This window comes from Pezoporus flaviventris, unplaced genomic scaffold (genome assembly GCF_033815535.1).
Source record: "Pezoporus flaviventris isolate CSIRO_AGI_PZ_B2104156 unplaced genomic scaffold, CSIRO_AGI_Pfla_v1 ptg000007l, whole genome shotgun sequence".
NCBI lineage: Eukaryota > Metazoa > Chordata > Aves > Psittaciformes > Psittacidae > Pezoporus > Pezoporus flaviventris.
In genome coordinates, this window is record NW_026892555.1 from 50,795,574 (window position 1) to 50,802,101 (window position 6,528).

Sequence of the window (6,528 nt, forward strand, 5' to 3'; positions counted from 1 at the left end):
TAATATATATAATATAATAGATAAATATAAACGGGCATTAAACTTGATGGAGTTTCTTTGTCACCCAAAGAGAGGAGTGATAACTACGTATTTCAGATCAGCTGTGGGGAAAAACAGCCTGAATAACATCAGGATAGATTAGCTGCAATTAGCTGGGCAGAAAAGATCCTGGAGTTAAAAGTTAAAGATGGGTAATGTAAGATTTTGAGTGTCCTGTTATAGGACTTTAAAAGAAGACTTGATCCTTCCTGCTGATAATAATTTTTCAACTTATTTGTTTAGTCTCAATTTAATTCTTGTCTGCTTTACCCCACTTATTTGTTCTGCGCTCTTCTACTCTATTCTTCTTCCTGTAGAACTGAGCTCTAATATTTTTTAAACATTCCTCTACTAGAAAGAAGGATGAAAATGAGAGTATGTCTTTAATTCTAGTAATATTCAAGTCATCAGGTACCTATTTAATTGGTCTTGCTCAAAAGTTCACAGTTGCCTACCTCTAGATCTGGAGTGTGAAGAAAATTTCCACCTCCTCTGAATATATCAACAAAGGGGTGCTGGAGATGTGTTTTCACGGAGTGTGGAGCATACTCTAGTTTGTAACTAAAGCTTTTAGGACAGTAACAAATTTCCTTCCATGGAATGGATCTAAGGTACATACATGACCCTCAACTTTTCTTGGTACCATAGCCGTATTTGCAGGTTTTTTCTTCCTGAGTTTGTTATTGACTGCTGAGAAGTTCTGGAGCGTGAGACATCAAGGGCTGCATTGCACTCCCTGAACCTGAAACTAGAGACTGCCTAAAATGGCGTGTTACAGCCTCTAAGAACAGGTCCCTGAGCTCCATTTAATTTGCCAATGCGGAATCCAGAGTTGTATGCCTTATAAATTCAGTTTCCTGGGGAGAAACATCTGTGACCAGAGGATGGAACTTAAGTGACATTACTCTGCAAGTATGTTTGCCAAATGAAACATCAGTCTGGGAGCATCATTACATTTGGTCTGAGAACTTCAGTAGGCAAGCAGGACTTAATCCAGATAAATTTATTATAGTTTGAATATTTCCATTCTTGTGAGTTTGTATTGTATCAATCTTTGACAAATACCTTAACTCATTTGTCAATAAAAATGAAGGAAGTGTAAGTTCAGAAGCATGTCAATACCTTCTGTTTTGTCATCAACTGTGATAAGGTTAACCTTGAATATTTTTGAATTTATTTGGTAAAGAAGAAAAAATGACATCTGTTTTGTAACCTCACATCTTCCTACGCTTTCTGACAGCATGCAGTGTTTTCACTGAACTGAGATTTGCTCATGAAAGCTGAGCTAATCAGAGGTGGCTATCCAAAGTTCAGTCAATAAATAGCTTGGCTTTCTAGCTTGCAACAATATAAAGGGAGATCAATAAGAACTATGAAGATTATTTCTCCATTTCCTTCTGCTTCATGTTCAGCTAGCCATGAAGCACAGACTGCTTCCTTTCTATCAGTTTTTGTCCTTAGCTATAATGCTGCACCTGTACAGTGGACAGAGAGAAAAGTATGGAATACTAGCCTCTGAATATTTGCATTTGAGTAATGCATTCCTAAACAATACCTATTTATAGCTTTTGCATATTTACTATCAAATCAAAATGTTTAATAAAAAATTATGTAACTTCAGTCCTTAGGACATCCATGTATTTTTTCTTAACTGTTCTTACAGAACTGTCTTTTCTTCTGAAAACAAATGTATAGTTTCTACCTTAACAACATACAGCACAGCTTCAGTAAAGTCAGCCCAGATGGAGCTTGCGAAACATACATTATGCCAGATTATTTTCAGGAGAAAGGTTTAGTAAATGTCTGTACTGAGACTGTGAGGAAGCGTCCAGTTTGAATTGAACATGAATGTTAAGATTAAGCACTGACCAACATGAAGTGAAAACTATTTCTGAGGCAGAACAGACGAAAAAGCCAGTAAAAAGAGTTACATATTTAGTACAGCCTCTATAGAGAAAAGGCAAGGAGAAGGATCCAAGAGAACCAAGTCAGGTTTAAGTGTTTACATACAGGCTAAGTATCATCAATCCCACTGTCTATTGATGTTGGGATTTTTTAAGCACTGATTTAGGTGAGTGTATACTTCAAATCTGTATCTCATCTGCAATTAGGGTTATTTGTGACCAGACATTTATGCCACTTCAAACAGAGGACTGAGATACAGACCAGAATCTGGAAGAAAACAAGGAGTTAAAGGTATTTTAATTGTCAGGATGGCTCGAATTCCAGGAAAGAGTCTAGGGATATGAGCCAAAATAATCTTGGAACAATTCTCTTTGAATATTCATTGAGGACAAAGAAGGTCTGAGAACAGGAAAAGTTCAGAAAGTATATCTGAAAATGAAATCCAAAAAAAAAAACCAGAAAGCTTGACTTCAATACCCATGAAGAAAATGTCAAGAGCATCAAGAAATGGTGGGGGTGTTTTGGTCTTGATTATCTGCCCTTAGTGCTGATGAATTCTGTCATTGCAGCTAAACTTGACATTAGCTAAAACTCTGGGGTAGTAGGTAATGTAGTGTCACAATCCAACATTTCTGTAAACAACTTCTATCTCAGAGTACGAACAGATACCAATTTGGAGCACTCTGAAAAGAGCATCACAAACTCCACTTTTGAGCCCCAGGGGTACTGGCTGAAATCTGAAAAGTTAATTTCAATGCATGAAACTGCAGAGCAATGGGTTACGAAAGAAACAGATAACGAACACAGAGTAGGAGCCATGCAGCTGAACAGCACTACTGCAAAAGCCTAAGTAGCTGATATGAACTGCACACATGCAGATGTTGTAGTGCTATTTCAATAAAAGCAAACTGAATTTTTGTATGTTGTAACCTGAGCATCATACCTAAGGCATAGGAAGCAGGGGGTTTTATTCCACCTTGTGTGGTGCCTAGAGTCAGCAGCTGGGGCCCAATGTCCAGTTCTGGATACCACAAGGTGCAGACAGAATAATGAGGGGAAAAAAACCCAAAACCCAGGGTGAATCAGTTTAAAAGACCTGAAATGGAAAGGATGAAGATACTAAACCTAGCTGAGAAATATGAGAGAGAAAAGACTATCCAAGCATGTAAAAGTTTTGCTATAAAGACGATAATCAGCAAATGGTCTGCATGCTTTTTGGGAGAATGACAAGAAATAATCAGCCTTGGTGTTCAGCATACACTTAAAACAGATATTAAGAAACCAAAACCAAGTCTGGATATGGTCAGCGGAGGTTTGACATTTTCCAAGGATGGAAGCTGCTCAGCCTCTCTGGACAGCTTGTTCCAGACCTTAATCACTGGGATTTGCCCATGCTGCAGCATGGCCTCCTGCCCTGTCATTGTGTACTGATAAGTCTATCCCCATTGCCTCTGTAATCACCCCCACACATAGCTGTAGAGAGCAATTTAATCTTTTTTTCCCTTTGCTTTTTAAGGCTAAAAAAGCCAGTTCCTTTTCCTCTCCTTTTTTGTGTCTTGTGACATGCTCCAGCATTATTTTTTGTACTAGGGAGCACCAAACTGGACACGTAGTTCTCCAGGTGCTGTTTCACAAGTGCTACAAGGAAAGGAAGAAGCACTCTGCTCAGCATCTACTCTGTCCTATAATGCATGCATACAGGTGGATCCCATTGCCATATAAAAGCATGTTGCTGACTCAGGTTAAACGTGTCTGTCAGGATTCCCAGGTCCTATCCTGCAGAGCTGCTCCACAGCCAGTCATCCCCAATGCATATGTGGGGTTATCACATCCCAGGTATAAGGCTTCATGGTTGTCTTTGTGGAGCATCATGAGATTGCTGTCAGCTGACTGCTGCAGCTTGCTGAGGGTCCTCAGATTCAGTCCTGCTTTTCAGCTGCTTCTCACCAAGTTTCATATCACCCACCAGTTTGCTGAGAGCCCAGACGGTATCCTTACATGTGTTCATTTTTTGAGCATTGAAACAGTTCTTTCTTACCCTTTGAGAAGACTGCCTAAGAATTTCAACGAGCTCTGGAGTTCCTCTGCCTTTCAGGGCAGCATTCCCTATGGTCATGAGACTTCTTCCAGATATTCATTTTTGTTCAACTGCTGCTCTTGATTCATGGTCTGTAGCAGACATCTAGCACAGTTCCCTCAGTACCCTCTGTTCCCTACCCATAAGCTCTGGACAAACCTGTTACTTATTTCATAGCAATCTTCTGTATTTGATGCATTATTCTGCATGGCATGCAACATGTCCTCCTTATCTGCCCAAACTGTCCTTCCTAAAGAGCTTGCAGTCATCCATTACAGTGCTCCAGACAAACAAACCAATCTATCCCTCCAACCACACAATAGTTCTGGGGTAGGAGCTCTTAGCACCTGTTTTTCTGTTCTGTGTAAATTTCTGTTCCCCCTTTTCCTTGCTCTTTCACCACTTTCAATTTCAATATACAAAAGGAAAGATACTCCATAGACCCCCTAGTGTTTATGGAGTAGAATACCTGATTTTAGATATGGAACTAATTTTAGATATGGAACAAAAATTCTTCACAAGAGGATATCCTGGAGTGGGCAAATGTAGAACTACAAGTTTCAACACACCCATTCCAAGCCGGATCAGACCCAGAGGCAGTACGTGTTCATCAAACTCAAAGTTGTTAAGTCCATGTCAACATGGGTGCTGTGGTGTACCAGTATGGTTATGTCACTTCTATGTGCTGCACGCCCAGCAGTTTAGGGTGTTATTTGTCATGTACCGTGTTCCCAAACCTGCTGAAACCACTAGTTAATCTAAATATCCTAAATGTACAATTGAACTGGGTAGATTCATGGGCACCAGTTGCAGCAGCAATGGGCAACTCCACACCCAGTTTGGGTGACTGCAACCTGGCTGGCTGGAAATCACTGTTGATGTCTGATTGGAAGTTTCTTTACAACAAAGCATTGTGTTACACAGGCCTGTCTTTGGCCATGCTGAGACAGGGAAAACAAGCTTTAGCAAGAAACATGGAAAAGACACTCCAGAAACTTCATCATGTCAATCTTCTGTGAAGCCAGGAGAACTTTTTCTAAGGTTCTCCCTGCTGGTCTTCATCTTTATGCAAAATCCCCAAATCAACCCTCCCCCAAACTTCCATCCCCACTAGTTTAACACCTACTTGCCATTAATGAGTTTGACTTGCTCCTGCCTGCAGCATGAAGACTTGCAATCTGCGCAGCATGATACACAGCTTGATGAGCAATATTAAGTGCACCCTTTTGTATGGTATAGCCAACCTATTAAAAATAGAAACAGTCTAAAGCCTACCTAAGGAGGGATTTCTCATTCTCCCACCATCAGATGAAGCTCTTCAGACCCATAATTTAACTGTTTGTCTCATTGCAGAGGTGCTAAAAAATTTGTCAAAAGACTTCAGCTAGTTAGTCCGCAATTTAACTTGAAAAGTTTGTTTCTTCCCATTCTTTCTAGTTTTTGAATAAAGAGATAAGGGATAATGCCTGCTTGCCATGGTAGGTACATGAGCTATAATTTGCAATGAAATATCATGAACTGTGCCATACTACAGAAGCTTTAATTAGAGTAATTTAAACACATTGTAACTTACCAGTGATTTTGCATTCAGTATATTTTAAACAGCTGAGCCCTGAAAAAAACACAGTGATTTGCTCACCACCACACATCAATGGGCTTCTGCAGCTGTGGAATCACACTCAAATCAAGCTTGCACAGGCAGCCAAATTATTCTTCAGGAACTGGAGAAAATCAGAGAATGATATCCCCATAGACAGACCGTTAAAGAAAAGTTAACTATTAGGACTCCTATGTGATTGTTTGGCTATTGGTACCTGGATGGCAGACTTCAAGGGTCTTTAAAGAAATAAAGTTAGTACAATAGCTCCTAGATATTTCACCTGTTTCTTGAGCTTCACATACTTGTATTTCTCCATTGCATTGGGCAGGAGGTGGCTAATTGATCTGCACATAGGGACTTGAAGGTGTCACTCTATGTGGTCAAAGCAGAGAAATATGCTCCAAGAGGATGTGTTATTAAGAGCACCATGAGTATGGACTCGCAGTGGAAAGGAAAAGATACCAGGTACTACTGGCTGGCAGTTTCGAACCAGCTGTTTGTTAAAGGATAACCTCACAATACTGTAATTAAGAAATTAATACGCTTTTAAGTTAAGGACTGAGGTCTAGACAATTTTTTTTCCTCACTCTTTCTTGGCCATTACATTAGCTTTGTAATATCCCCAGAGTATTTTATCATGTAGGCCCTTGCCACTTCCAAAAGTTTGAAAGCAAAAAAGATCCTTTCATTCCTTGCACAGCTGCTTAAATCAAGACCAGCTACGGGTAGGAGACATCTAATTTGATTGCAATTTTACACATGCTGCACAAGCACTCAGTGGGAAAATATATAGCAGATTCAGCATCAACATCACCGTGTCTCCATATGGCACCTTACAAAGGCTAGTTTGTATTGTGCCTCTGGTGCTGGTGTAGTCCAGATCATGCTCAAACATGCATACTTTATA